Genomic DNA, 14,517 nt, shown 5'->3' with positions numbered 1-14,517 from the left:
TCCTGAACTTACAAGTTATATTATCCGAAATGAAAGATGTGCATCTGGTAGAAAAGACTAATTTAAGGGATGAAAATTCCTGATGATTGTTTCAGTCAACCCTTAATACACACTGAGCTTCATTAGTAAATAGACAACTCTCAGACCATTCCCTTGGAAGAGGTCGCATAATCAGCCTTTGTGTTGATTTCGCATTCTGTTTGGTAGAGACAGAACAAATTAGAATAATTAGCTGGTACAGGACAGCACAAAGAACTTTCTTCTGTTTTTGTGATGCATCCTGTAATAAGGGTTGAAAATGAGACTGGAGGTAAGAACGTGAAACTCAGAAGAGCAAAGGAGAGAGGATATTGTTTCTTTGAAAATATTCTTTCAGTGTTGGCCCAGAAGAAATATGAAGCTGAGGAAATTTTTTTTTTAATGATGATTTTTGTGTTGATGATGTGAGTGTGGAATTAGTAAGAACCAGGAAGCAAGCATCCTTTTCCACCAAGGACTTGGGAGCAAATGAAACCATAAATACTCCCCGCTCTTGGAAACCCTTTTGGAGCAGTAATCAGAGAAGGGTAAAGGCAAAGCCTCAGGGCAGAGGTGTTCAGAGCAAAGGGATAGGAGGAGAACAAAAGGAGAGTGGATATGTTTAGAGCTGTCATTTTGAAATTTACCTGCTTCTGATTCAGTGCTGCTTTGCTGCTGTATTGGTCCAGTGGAAATCCTCAAAGCAGGAGCAGCCGTATTTTAAAATAATAAGGTTAAAGCAAGTGACTTTAATCCAGGTCTCTTTAGCTCAAAACCACAGAGGAGAGTGTGAGGAAAGAGTGAGGCCACAAGGAATTGTTCACTGGGTACCTTTTCCCCAAACCTCACTAACTGGGAGAAACTGACCACTGGATTATGTGCCTTGAAGGAAAGCAAAAATGTTGAAAGCAAAGAGTGTGGAGCTTGTTTAGAAAGCAAGCTCTATCCTTTGGTCACCTGCTGATGATAATAGCATTGGCTGAGACCTGACCATTTACAACGAAGGCACTTCTGTAGTTAATAAGTTCCAGGAGGGCCCGAACTGAGTATGTCTGTTTCAGCATTTAGCATGGTCTAGCATCTGAGAGGCCGGTACATTATTGGCATATAGTAGACTTAAAAATGAACATTTGTGGATTGTCTGAATGAGTGGATGTGTGTGATTCACATCCTATTTGCAGGTCCTATGCCCTACAGTGGATTTTCAGTGTCAGGTTGTGAAAGTATTTATGACGGGGATTGGCATTGTTCCCTATCTAATGGATAAAGATTACACATGAAAGGACTTTACATTGACATCCCAAAAGCCTCATAGGAATTACTTAACAAAAAAATAAAATTGGATTCTGTATAATTTCTGATTTGTAAGCTGGCCAGAACACTGGTATTTCAGCCAGTCCTCTGGTAGTTCCGATGACGTCCCCATGATCACCCAGGCATAATCAGAATGGCTTTAGGATTTGGGAGCCAAAATGTTCCTCAGTATTTACGGCATTGCTAGTCCATTTAAGAAAATGGACTATTGAAAAAATAGCTTCAGACACAATATGGCATTATATGATTTAGCATGAAATCTGAGAAATATAGAGGTTATCGGAAGCCTGCAATGGTAACGTTCCCTCTGCTATTGAAATTATTGTCTTTAAACAAAGATTCTACATCAGTAATGCTATATATGTATATTTTTTTATGATATTCAGGTTAATTTCCTATTCCCTCTAAGGAAGTAATTGGTTGGTTGGTATGAGAGATGGTGTGGCTTCCAAAGGTGAAAAGTATTATTTTGTTGTAATTTCCAGCTACCTAAGGATGGGAGGGGCCCAGGACACTGCAGTCAGTATATTATGTGGAGCAGGTTATATTGTGGTTTATTTATGAACTTTTACATGTTTATTTTCTGTGCAAGTTTGTGTGCTCCTTTTTGAGTTTTGGTAGATAAGTGTTTTGTAACTTTGGAATACTTGCAGTTTTTTTTAATATATATATATATATAAAACATATATATATATATATATATATTTTAATGTAGTAGTTAAAGCCGTGGAGAGTGTACTAGTCTACCTAGGTTCAAATTCTGGCTTTACCCTATGACTTCCCTGTGGCTTCCTCTGCTCAACTATTAAAAAGGAGGATAATAAGACTGCTGTGGTGAGTTACACACTAAGTGCTATTTAAGCATTTGCTGTAATGATCATGTATACTCGAAGGCAAGGAACTTGCCCCTTGATCGTCTCTGTATTCCTAGTGCTTAAGAATTCCTAGTGCTTTCCTAGTGCATTGTCTTAGGATAGAGATAGCTCAGTATAGTTCTTCTCACTATAAAGTACTGTTACGTTGAAAGTCTTTGCTTGTGTACTAATAATCTATGACATATCTGCTGAGGACAAGGAAAGGAATAGTTTTAAAACTGCAATGGATAACAAAAGATTGTATGATGGAATGCCTTTATTATGTAATTATAAAACTAACAAATGATCATGGTAGAAAATTTGTAAAACTCCTAGACAAAAGAGAGATCAACAACATTTGGAGTAACTTTCAGAGTGTAGAGCTGTCCATGAATATTAGTGCTTTCATATTTTCCAGGACTTTCAGTAGACTCTGCTTCTTAAGAGTCTATTCATGATATTTTACTTTAATGATGTTTTCATCATGGGCACACACACACACACACAAATCTGTTAAAAAAAAAAAGAAACACATGTAAATCACTGATGTTTCAGATAGCCACATGAAATAAATAGTTTTATTTATTACAAACATCAATAAACAAGATGGGGAAGGGCCTAGACATACTTTCACAGGATTTTTAGGAAAAAACAGATGTTTTCCTGAAGAAAAGTAGACTTCAGTTGTGTGATAATGGACTACAAAGATGTGACGTGCAAACATAGGTATTTGAAACTCAAATATTTTTCTCTGTAGCTCCATCAGGTCGAGCTAAGACCAATGGGTGACATGCTTCAGGAAGGCAACTATAAGGAAGTACTTTGTAGAAATTATAGCTGTTCGTATGCTGGATGACTTAACTCACCAAGTAGAGCATTCAAGATACGAGGAGTGCTCAAACAGAGGCCAGATTACCAGTACTTTTATAGCATGAATTCTTACATTGGATGAGGTGATAAAACAGATGACGTCAACTTCTAAAATCGAGATCATATTTCCCTTTGAGTCCTAACACTATGATAATATAATCTCAGTTATGGTATAAAGCAGGTAACTGATTTGAGAAGGGTACTGAGTTTGAGGACATATTGACTGATTCATTCCACAAATACTTTACTAAGGGACTATGCTAAGGGCCTGGGATCCCATGAAACAAAATGCCAGCAGAAGTGAATCTCTTTAATGAAGCAAAGTATGTGGAAGACAAATCATTAAATGCTTACTTACAGTAAAGCATGCAATGTATCCTGAAATAGGATATATAAATGACTATATGTCCAGGGCTTGCCCCAAGAGCAAGTCTTCTCTAAATGGATTCTTTTCTTTTCTCTTTCTTTACCTTGTCTTCCCCACTTATACCTCTACTCTCTGCTTCAGTGAAAGATATTTCTCCTTTCCACTTCTAGCTGAAAAAAGAACAAGTCTCGGGTGTCAATTTACTATGTAACTGTGGGTCCCTCTCTGTATTACAAAACAAGACTCAGGGGACAGTGAGTCCTACCAATTCAAATGCTAATCTCATCTGGGAACACCCTCACAGACCCACCCAGAAATAATGTTTAGCAAAATATCTGTGTATCTCAGGATATAGTTGAGAGTTGACAATTAAAATTAACCATTACATCCTGCAAACCTTAAAATATACCAATGCCTCAGTCCAACCCCCAGAAATTCATATTTAATTGGTATAAATTACAGGCTGGGCTTTAAGATTATCAAAAGCTCCCCAGGAGATTTTAATGAATCACCAAAAGTTAAGAACCATTAACATCATAGAACATTTCTTTCTTGATGAGAAATCAAAATGCTTCTCACTTTTAGCGTTGATGCCCTGGGAGAGATATTATCTACCTCTGTAAGGTGGCTTCAGAGTATCCCACTGTACCCCATGTAGTCAGTATTTTCAAACAGGCCACTGCAAACATGTGCCTCCAAGTCTGGTCAAAGTCAATCCAAATATTTTTCCCCAATATGGTAGTAGATGGGCAGAATTTCTTTTATGATCACCACGTTGTATGGTAGGCGCAATTATTCCCATGTAGAGGGTGAACTGAGATTCAGAGAAAAATAGGGGTGCATATTGCCACAAAGCTAGCAAATGTAAAAAATTAGGAAAAGGTCAAGTTTTCTGATCTGAGTTAAATAAGTAGTAGGTATCATTATTTTATTTATTCCACAGATACTACTGTCAGGGGTGAGTAGAAAAAAAGCAAATGAATAAAAATGTAGTCAGCCTATGAACGGGAAGATTAGCTAGCATCCTTCACACAAAAGACCTGATATGTATCGGCCACTAGAGAGGTTTAGTCAGCTGTATTTACAGTCCCATAAATGGAAAGAAGCATCATGACAAATGGAAATTCTATGAATCCAGGAAAAAACACATCAAATTAAATAAATAATTCACGGGCAGAGCAAAGATTACAGAGTTGGCTCTGATAACAAAGTATCTAAAAGAAGTGGTGATGTGTTTCTCCAACCACACAGGCTGCCAGTCCAGGTGCAAAGGAAAATAAATAGAACTATTATAGATCTAGTAAAAGTTAAACAGACAATAAAAACCAACAATGGAGATGAATTTTAAGTTGGTGATTCTTTGAACAATCTTCAAAAGATTTCATTTGCTCTGTTAACGCAATGTCAAGTCCATTTTAGAAATAAAAGAACGTTTTTCTGCTTGCTAGAGTTTAGACATAAATCCTCAAACTGTATTAAATCAAGATGCTTCTAGAATCATAGCGCTAAAGATCATCAAGGATTCTTAAAGAACTATAGTCACTCCCTCATTTTACAGGTGAGAAAGCCAAGGTCGTAAATGACTGTGTGATGGGCTTAAAGTCCACATGATTCCCATCAATGGCTAAAACAAGATTAGAGTGCAGGTCTCCCATTTCCTCTTCACTTAATTATTCATCATTCTTTAGTCATTTTGAGCACAACTAGTGCACTGCTGTTTGAAACCTGACCTTTCCAATAGCAGTCAAAATGCCATACTTTAATAGTGCTTCCATTGTCTTTGACCAGAATATTAAATAACTGGCAATTATGTTCTGAGCTTCTTTCCAGATGAATTATATGTTAAGCTCTATTTCAATATTGATTTGTAATATACTTTAAAGCATGTTGATCTTCCTCTGGTCTCTTCTTACAGTTCTGAGCTACATGAATGCTAGAGTTCCTAAACTTTGTGATTTTCTGAATGGCCATCTCTACTATGTCCACCAACCCAACAATAGTCACTGCTTGCTGCTAGACAGAAAAAAAAAGTTAATAAATTTACAAGTGAAATCCTGTGTTCGTTTTTTTTAATGAAAAACAGAAACCTATTTGATTTAGAATCTAAACCCTAGAAGCATACACAGGGCTTAAAGAAATGTATGATTCTTCTATGGAATATTGGAGAATTCTTGTTTAATCAATGGAAGCACATCATTAGTTTACTCAGGTCCCTAAAAAGGTGGAGGACCTCACTTAAAAGAAACAAGTGACTATCTTAGTTAATGTAAATAGAAATGCATTTCCAGCTTATTTATGGTTGTTCATTTCTATACCATACAGTGGTCTGTTTCTCAGGACATCAGTATAAAAGGCAAATTGATAGGTGAGAAGGATAAGTGGTATAATAAAAAAGTTAAAAGCATGGGCTACATGACATGGACAAGTTACTCAGCCTTTCTAATCTTCCATATGCACATCTACAAAACAGGGAATAAAACATATTACAAAGCGATATGCTTCTCCTCCCACCATGCTTTGGCCTTCACATGTTTGGGAGGCATAGGAGATCCAGTGCCTTTCCCCTCCATCCTATTCTTGGAAGAGGAATTGTTAACGTTATTGGTCAGTAACCAGAACATCTATGGAGCAATGGGTAGAATTATTACATTTGAAAGGGACAAACGTGTCACATGGTTCTGTCCCAGTAGCTCAGCTTATGATTCACAGAATAAGGCATGTTAGCTTAAGCTTGTCCCATGACCTAGTCATCTGTGATTTGGGGGCAAGAGAGTGAGAGAAGGAAAGCCTCAATTAGAATTCCAAAATGAAGTAACAGCGACTAGCTCACTAGTAATAAATAATACTTTGGTCTTTTCTGATGATCGTTTCTTGTGTATGGATCCCTTGGCAGGAAACTTAACCACCCACTTCAGAGGTCTGTTATGAAGTCCGATATGGTATAAAAAGTGCACAGTGCAGTGCCTCATATGCAATAAGCTGTCAAAGAATATTATCTAGATGACCTTGGATTTGCACTTAAATGTTTGTTATTAAATCAGTTTGTATGGGACTAGTATCCAGAGCCTCAGGATAAAGTAGATTCATGTGAGTTAATAAATGAAAAGCTCTCTGAAATTCTAGATGGCAGGTCCTGCTAACTCAGGTAAGTGGAAGCTGGTGGCTGGGCGTTCCCTCAGGACATGTGTTTTGATGGAAAGAGGACTCAGGGTGTAGAAACCAGCTTGGCAGTGGATGGTAAACCATTGCCCTGCACATGCTGCCTCCTGTTAAGCAGAAGGCTCTCATGCAAATTGCTTTCTGAATCGTTAGCTGTCGGCAAACCTCATCTCTCCTCCTGCAGCTGTTCTTTCTGATTTTGCCTGCAAACTTTTCATATTGGGCAGGCTCCCAAGCCAAACAAGTTGCCCCTCTGCAGGCTTTGTTCCTGGGGGCGAGAAGTGAACCTCACAGATAAGTCAAAGTAAGGATGCACCATGGACTAATACACACTGAAGGAACAGGCTCCTGCAAGCTAAGGTGATGATTGCCTTTGAAAGTAATTTTCATGCGGCTTCCTATGAGAATGTCAGCCAGGCTCCAGAAGTTATATGCTGCAATTTAAAAATTACCTGCCTCTGTAGACTTCTAAAGCTTCTATCAGCTAAGAAGTATCTTTTTTAAAAAAGAAAATATTTTTATACAATTTTAAAGACTACTTGCCATTTATTACAAAATATTGGCTATATTCCCCCTGTTGTATAATACATCCTGGAGCCTACTTTACACCAAATAGTTTGTACTTCCCACTTCCCAATTCCAACTCTTAAATTGCCTTTCCCCCCTCCCCCACTGGCAATTACTAGTTTGTTCTCTATAGCTGTGAGTCTGCTTCTTTTATGTTATATTCACTAGTTTGTTTTATTTCTTAGATTCCACATATAAGCGATATCATACAGTATTTATCTTTCTCTGTCTGACTTGTTTCTCTTAGAATAATGCCCTCCAAGTCCATCCATGTTGCTGCAAATGGCAAAATTAATTTCATTCTTTTTTATGGCTGAGTAGTATTTATATATATATGTATGCAAATATATAAATTTAAATTATATATATATATATAATTTTCTTTATCCATTGATCTGTTGATGGACACTCAGGTTGTTTCCACGTCTTGGCAATCGTAAATAACGCCTCTATGATGCTGTGAACATTGGGGTGCATGTATCTTTTTGAATTATAGTTTTGTCTGGATATATGCCCAGGAGTGGGATTGCTGGATCATATGGTAATTCTATTTTTAGCTTTTGAGGGACCTCCGTACTGTTTGCCACAGTGGCTGTACCAATTTATTACATTCCCACCAGAGGAATGTGTGGGAAATCTCTGTACCTTGTGCTCAATTTTACTGTGAACCTAAAACTTAATTAATTCCCAGCAGCATTAGCAAATAAGACCATGCATTTTTTAAAAATATTTTTTTAAGGCATCGTAAATATTTGCTGAATAAAATGAGAAACTCTATCTCGATTGGGTGGATTAAATCAGCAGAAACTAAGCTTCACCTGTGATTTTAGCAGCTGAACTGGTTGAGAAATTCAAAGCAGAACAGGCACAAGTCCTCTCTGAACAAGGTTAAGGTACAAGAAAAGGATGGATGTTGTAGGCAAATCATAACACTCTATCATGGCTAAATATAATATCAGGAATTAAATAACTTGAAATCATATAAAAATTTCCTTTACTCGTATGCCCCCTCCCACATAAAGTGGAAGGTGAGCACAAATGTAAATCAAGCAGGCAGCGGCTCCCACTATCTTATAAATGAAATCAAAATTTTAAAGTGTTTTCTTCAGAATCCCTTTTGCCTGGGTGCAGAAGAAAAAGTAGCTGATCAGTGCACCCAAAGGTAAAATGAAAAATAGTAAAAGAAAGTTTTTCTACATTTTTGAATTTAAAATCTGAAATACATTTCTTTAACACTCTTATTTATACCCATGTATGTACCTTAAAAACCAAAATTAAAATTAAATTGTAGTAGAGCAGAGGAGCAAAAATTTCCAGCCAATCCAAAGGTTAAGTGGTGCCTGATACACTGTTTGAATAAAGTTACGAATCCATATCCAGACTCAGCTAGAAAATTAAAGCGTGCTGTGATCACTTGGTACGAAGAGGGGTCATGGCAATTGATTTTATTTATACACACTTCCATACATAATAATTTATCAAATTTGTCCTATGCCACTTTCCATGCTTATTTAATCCTCATTTAATCTCTACCAAATGAATACTGTGAAACATGTTTAATCATTATTCCCATTTCCAAGATGTGGAAACTGAGGCAGGAAGTATGGTACATCAAAATTCAGAAATTTTGTCACTCCAAATATCTCCAGGTCTAGCTCTTTAACCTGTATAATAGTCTTTTTCTCTTTTCCTTGCCGTGTGAACCTTTCATCTTCTCCCACTGTCAAATTCAAATGTTAACTCTAACCTCTCTTGACCTCCGCTATCCACTGAAGGATGCCTTCTGGCTTCCTAGAAAAGCTTCACCCTTCTTAGCAGAGTACTTGAGATCTAGCAGGTGCTTTGTTAAGTGAATGAGTTAATAAACATATAAGACAGCATTCAAATTGCCATTTAAGGGATGGAGAAACAGGATCTGAAAGATTAAGTAACTTCCTTCATGTAAGGGGTCAAGCTGGAATTCAGATTCTGAAGCCCAAGTGATCATCCTCAGAAAAATCTAAGTTATCTTCATTGGGATAGAATATGCTCAGTCTATATCCCTCACTAGACGCTAAGGAACAAGAAGGCAGTACTAGGTACCTAATGCACTTCATTTTGGGTAAATTTTTCATTTATGCAAAAATACGTGTGTAAAGATAGACTAAAGCCTTAAGCTTTCCCTGCTGGATTCCCTGCTCAACTGTGAGTACTCCTGTGATGAAAACTCGCCTAACACACTGAATGACCTCGACCAAGCAGCTTTCCTTTACAGCCTCCATTTTCTTTTCTGTAAAATACTGTTGACAGGACATGTTCCACCTGCCTCATAGAAATGCGTTTATAAAGCACTTTGGAAAGCATGAAGCTTTCTTCAAAAGCAAGCAAGTATTTTAAATGTCATTATTATAGGACTCCTTAAAAGGAGCCTTTTTATGGTGGAAAGAAACCTTAGCTTATCAATTGTGCAACTCAACCACAGAAAATTTAAGGCAGAACATGCATGACACAATAATAATTCCAAATAAATCCTTCTAATAGTTAAGTAAAGAGAAGTCAAAATTCTTCTCTGGACTATTTTGATTTCATACAAAGGGCATCCCTTTAGAAGTTATGGAAGTTCAGATACAGAGCCTCAAACTCTAGATTGCAATGCGACATTTGTTTCTGAACTTCTGCTGCCAGTCTTGCTAACAGTTCACTTGCAATGTAATATATTACTGCATTTCATTTCTAGGCAAGAACATCATTTACTCACAGGAGAAATACTTTCCTGAGGAAAGACTGTCTTTGGAAACTTTCAAGGACATTTGAGAAATGCTTCAGCCCAAGCCACAAAATTATGAGCATGCTTTTGTGCCTCTCTGTTCCCAGGGCACCATTTTTAAAAACCTTTCATTTAAGTTTATTGCAAGCATCCATCTTCCCTTTCCAGAAAAACTAGCAATTAACACAACTTCATTGATTTCCAGTTTTTCTAGGTGTCATTTCATAATGCATATATTGTAAGCAGTTCACATCATCATTTTCATCGCTTTCAACATTTTCCATGTTGTCTCCCTACCTGAATTGTGACTTTTTGTATGGAAAGTTTTATTTATCACTTGCATCTTACTTTGAATAAATCTGAAATCAACATTCAGTACTATTTAAGTATTTTTATTTTCTTCAGTATGTTTCTAACTTAGCAAACTATGGGTAAAAATGCCATGTAACAACAATATGTAATATTTACATAGAGCCCATGTAGTGAACATAGTCCTAAACTCTTACCAAATCCTCACCAGACCCTATAAAGTAGGTACTATTAACCTTTTCATTTGATAGATGAGAAAACGGATGCATAAACTGGTTAAGTAACCTCTCTGAGGTCAGATAGCTAGTGATTACTTTCCCCATCACCGCCACTGTTTAGTTAATGCGTCCTTCCCATCTCAGTTCAAATGCCACTGACACAAAGAAGCCTTTCTTTGACCTCCTGAAAATACTGGGTCTCGTTGCTTTTACAGCATCATATGTTTATTATTCATTTCACATATTTGTGTGATTATCTAATTATATTTGAACGTATTTTTCCTAAGGGTAACTCTAGTCCAGCTGTGCTTTCCAAATTATGAAATCCGGGACTACGTGGGCTATGTCTGTTTTGCTTATTACTGTACTTTCAGTATTTGGTGCATGGTAAGTATTCAGGAAATGTGCTGGATGGATGAATACAGGACTTTGTAAGAACAAATAAATAAATGACTGGATCAATAAATTTGGTTGATCATAACATAAACAACAGTGCCATGTTAAAATTTTTCTCTGGGTCTATACACAAACTCTTCTCAGACAGGGTTCCTGTTTGCTGTCTACACCGCCAGTTGGAAGAGAAAAAAGCCAATCAAGGTCTGACTGTCATTATGTGTACAGGCTGAAGCTGATGCATTAGGTTGAGAGACAGGGTGATTTAGGAATAATTTTACTTCTGGCTGAACTATATATAGAACCAAGTCTTACGTAATAAAAAAAAATCTACTTTTAATATGTTTGTGTGAAGAATGAAATAGGAGCATCAAGCCCATTAATTGTGATATTTAATTATATCGTCCCATTTCCACATTCATTTCCATGAATTTGGATGCCTTTAGGTCAAGCTAACCCAAGCATTTACACCACCATGATAAATAGTGAAATATCAATGGACACACAGAAAGAAAATTTCCCAAATTTAGCAGAGAACACATTAGCATGAACTTGTAAATTTAACATTCAAGTTCATTGGTGCGCAGAGAACCAAGTGACTTTTGTTAAAGTAGGAAACTTTATGACTATGTGAGGAGATGAACATTGACAAAGTGCTCCCTATTTTAAAACCAGGACATTAGAAATATTTTAATGAATTTATTTTTTTGCATATCTGCCATCTAGGTGACAGTAAAACTCAATATTTATACATCAGATTTTTAAAACATTGTGCATATATACTGTATACTGCTACAGAATATAAGTTGCCCCAAAATCTCCAAGATACAATATGGAATCAAACAAACAAACAGAATGACAAGAAAAACCAACTGTAATATTTTGACACCTCTTAATTATTAAATAATTATGTTTCGAGAAATAGAAGTTTAAAAATTGTGCTCTGAAGAGTATTTAAAATATGAATGAACCTTCAAGATGGCAGAGGAGTAAGACGTGGAGATCACCTTCCTCTCCACAAATACATCAGAAATACATCTACATGTGGAACAACTACAGAACACCTACTGAACACTGGCAGAAGACCTCAGACTTCCCAAAAGGCAAGAAACTCCCCACGTACTTGGGTAGGGCAAAAGAAAAAAGAAAAAACAGACAAAAGAATAGGGATGGGACCTGCACCTTTGGGAGGGAGCTGTGAAGGAGGAAAAGTTTACACACTATGAAGACCCTTCACTGGTAGAGACAGGGAGCAGTGGGTGGGGGGAAGCTTTGGAGACACGGAGGAGAGCACAGCAACAGGGGTGCGAAAGGCAAAGCGGAGAGCATCCCGCACAGATCGGTGCTGACCAGCACTCACCAGCCTCAGAGGCTTCTCTGCTCACCTGCCAGGGCAGGTGGGGGCTGGGAGCTGAGGCTCGGGCTTCAGAGCTGAGATCCCAGGTAGAGGACTGGGGTTGGCTGCGTGAACACAGCCTGAAGGGGGCTAGTGTGCCACAGCTATCTGGGAGGGAGTCCAGGAAAATGTCTGGATCTGCCTAAGAGGCAAGACACCACTGTTTCGGGGTGCACAAGAAGAGGGGATTAATAAAGCACTGCCGAAACGAGCTCCAGAGATGGGCGCCAGCCGCGGCTATCAGCGCGGACCCCAGAAACAGGCATAAGATGCTAAGGCTGCTGCTGCAGCCACCAAGAATCCTGTGTGAAAGCACAAGCCACTGTCCACACTTCCCCTCCCGGGAGCCTTTGCAGCCCGCCATTGCCAGGGTCCCGAATTCCAGGGACAACTTCCGCGGGAGAACGCACGGCGTGCCTCAGGCTGGTGCAACATCACGCTGGCCTCTGCTGCGGCAGGCTCGCCCCGCACTCCGTACCCCAGCCTGCCCCCGGCCTGAGTGAGCCAGAGCCCCCGAAGCAGCTGCTCCTTTAACCCTGTACTGTCTGGGTGAAGAAAAGACGCCCTCAGGTGACCTACACGCAGAGGCGGGGCCAAATCCAAAGCTGAGCCCCAGGAGCTGTGCGAACAAAGAAGAAAAAGGGAAATCTATCCCAGCAGTGGAATACCTGAATAGACAATGAATCATCCCAAAATTGAGGCGGTGGACGTTCTGTGATTTTTGTCTGTATAGCTTTGCTTATACCATTTGTCCTATGGTTCTGTCTGTACGTCTTTTGTTTTTTTGCTTTTTAGTATAGTTTATAGGGCTTGTTATCATTGGTGGACTTCTTTTTTGGTTTGGTTGCTCTCTTCTTTCTTTCTTTTTTAAATTACTTTTTAATTTTTAAAAATTTTTAATATTTTTTTATTTTTTATTTTAATAACTTTATTTTATTTATTTTTTACTTTCTTTCTTTTTTTCTCCCTTTTGTTCTGAGCCGTGTGGCTGACAGAGTCTGGGTGCTCTGAAGGGTGTCAGGCCTGTGCCTCTGAGGCAGGAGAGCCAAGTTCAGGACATTGGTCCACGAGAGACCCCCCGGCACCACGTAATATCAAAAGGCGAAAGCTCTCCCAGAGATCTCCATCTAAACGCTAACACCCAGCTCCACTCAACGACCAGCAAGCTACAGTGCTGGAAACCCTATGCCAAACAACTAGCAAGAGAGGAACATAACTCCATCCATTAGCACACAGGCTGCCTAAAATCATAATAAGGTCACAGACACCCCAAAACACACCACAGGATGCGGTCCTGCCCACCTGAAAAACAAGATGCAGCCTCATCCACCAGAACACAGGCACCACTCCCATCCACCAGGAAGCCTACACAACCCACTGAACCTACCTTAGTCATTGGGGGCAGACACCAAAAACAGCAGGAACTACGAACCTGCAGCCTGCAAAAAGGAGACCCCAAACACAGTAAGTTAAGTAAAATGAGAATACAGAGAAATACACAGCAGATGAAGGAACAAGGAAAAAACCCACCAGACCAAACAAATGAGGAGGAAATAGGCAGTCCACCTGAAAAAGAACTCAGAGTAATCATAGTAAAGATGAGCCAAAAGCTTGGAAACAGAATGGAGAAAATACAATAAACGCTTAACAAGGACCTAGAAGAACTAAGGAGCAAACAAATAATGATGAAGAACACAATAAATGAAATTAAAAATTCTCTGTAAGGAATCAATAGCAGAATAACTGAGGCAGAAGAACAGAAAAGTGACCTGGAAGATAAAATAGTAGAAATAACTACTGCAGAGCAGAATAAAGAAAAAAGAATAAAAAGAATTGAGGACAGTCTCAGAGACCTCTGGGACAACACTAAACACACCAACAGTAGAATTATAGGGGTCGCAGAAGACGAAGAGAAAAAGAAAGGGACTGAGAAAATATTTGAGGAGAATACAGTTGGAAACTTCCCTTATATGGGAAAGGAAACAGGCAATCAAGTCCAGGAAGCGCAGACAGTGCCATACAGGAAATATCCAAGGAGAAACATGGCAAGACACATATTAATCAAACTATCAAAAATTAAATACAAAGAAAAAATATTAAAAGCAGCAAGGGAAAACAACAAATAACATACAAGGGAATCCCCATAAGGTTAACAACTGACCTTTCAGCAGAAACTCTGCAAGCCAGAAGGGAGTGGCAAGACATATTCAAAGTGATGAAAGGGAAAAACCTACAACCAAGATAATTCTACCCAGCAAGGATCTCATTCAGATTCGACGGAGAAATTAAAACCTTTACAGACAAGC

The 14,517-nt window shown here is 38.5% G+C and overlaps 1 protein-coding gene across 1 annotated transcript in view; it reads right to left on the bottom strand.

Moving 5' to 3' along the window:
* Nucleotides 1-2,451: 2,451 nt before the first annotated feature.
* LOC132440325 (uncharacterized) overlaps nucleotides 2,452-14,517 on the bottom strand; it is a 74,442-nt gene continuing 62,376 nt past the window's right edge. Inside the window, exon 4 of the mRNA XM_069540006.1 lies at nucleotides 2,452-2,696. The gene's annotated coding sequence lies outside the window, so the exon portion shown is untranslated. The remainder of the gene's footprint in view (nucleotides 2,697-14,517) is intronic.

Source organism: Delphinus delphis, chromosome 17 (genome assembly GCF_949987515.2).
Source record: "Delphinus delphis chromosome 17, mDelDel1.2, whole genome shotgun sequence".
Lineage (NCBI taxonomy): Eukaryota > Metazoa > Chordata > Mammalia > Artiodactyla > Delphinidae > Delphinus > Delphinus delphis.
The sequence above is the reverse complement of the archived record's forward strand: the minus strand, read 5'-3'. Positions and strand labels throughout refer to the sequence as shown.